Source organism: Oratosquilla oratoria, chromosome 19 (genome assembly GCF_046742065.1).
Source record: "Oratosquilla oratoria isolate Oo_2021 chromosome 19, ASM4674206v1, whole genome shotgun sequence".
In the NCBI taxonomy this organism is placed as follows: domain Eukaryota; kingdom Metazoa; phylum Arthropoda; class Malacostraca; order Stomatopoda; family Squillidae; genus Oratosquilla; species Oratosquilla oratoria.
This window is the reverse complement of record NC_134795.1, coordinates 56529406-56530664: the sequence shown is the minus strand read 5'-3', so window position 1 is coordinate 56530664 and position 1259 is coordinate 56529406.

Here is a 1259-nt window from a genome sequence, read left to right as displayed (position 1 = left end):
TTGAGATGAAATGTCTGAGAAGTATGGTGAGGGTTACAAGGCTGGATAGAGTGAGAAACGAGGAAGTGAGAAGGAGAGCTGGGGTGGAAAAGGAGTTGGCTGAGAGGGCCGATGAAAGACTATTAGGATGGTTTGGACACATGGACAGAATGGATGAAGGAAGACTGGTGAAAGGGGTATGGAAGGCAGAGATGGAGGGAGTGAGTTTGAGAGGACGACTGAGGATGAGATGGATGGATGGGGTGACAGGGGCGTTGAGCAAGAGGGGAATGTCTGTGGAGAAGGGAAGGGAGGTGGCAGAAGATAAGGATGAGTGGAGAAGGGCTGTGTATAGATGATACTGTGATGAAAAGAAAGGGAAGGGATGGGAGGATGGGGGGTTTTGGGGAGTGGGAAAGTGGGAATGATACTTTGACGCAGCCCGAAGGGACTTCTCCCCGTCCTCCGTTTTCTATGTGAGGGGACGGAGAGAGGGGGGTCGCCAATTAAGTGAAGCGGCCTTGCTGTGGATGTACTGTGTCCTGCATTGCTTCTGACCCAGGGTGGTGGGCGGGATGCAGGGATGACCCGTCGTCCACGAGGAGCTAAGATGTGAGGGTGGAAGGGATGATGGGTGGGAGTGGATTTATGCCTTTTGACTTGGCTACCTCCCTGATAATGGGAAAAATCCTTTTGTATATAGATAGAATTATGGTTATGGGTTAAAGCATAAATATCTGGTACACTTAGGCCTAATTTGCAATTGTCTTTATAGCATAATCAATTTTGAATTAGATTAAAATGGTTCGTGATTTTCTTTACTCTGATTTCTATTTTTCATTGCTTCACTTGTAGGCCTATTGTATTCACTAGTAACCATGATCAGTAGCCTGTTTCTATTTCGTATATTTCAAACCACAAAGTTTCTTTGATAAATGTATGATTTTCATATTCTGAAGTAGCTTTATCATAATCTCGCATATATCTATTAAAGGAAAATGTGATAAAACTACCGAAAATGAAGGAAAAGAAAATTCACTGGGAGACACTGCTTCAGGCAGAATCTGCAGCTGTTGGTTTACATTAGTTAGTACTAGTAGCACACAATGCCGTCACATGGTGGCAGCACGAATTTATGTTTATTTATGTTGAAGTAAAAGTATTGCAGTATAGTACAAAATATTATATATATATATATATATATATATATATATATATATATATAATATATATATATATGTATGTATACAGTATATATACATAGTTTCACTCTCCCTACA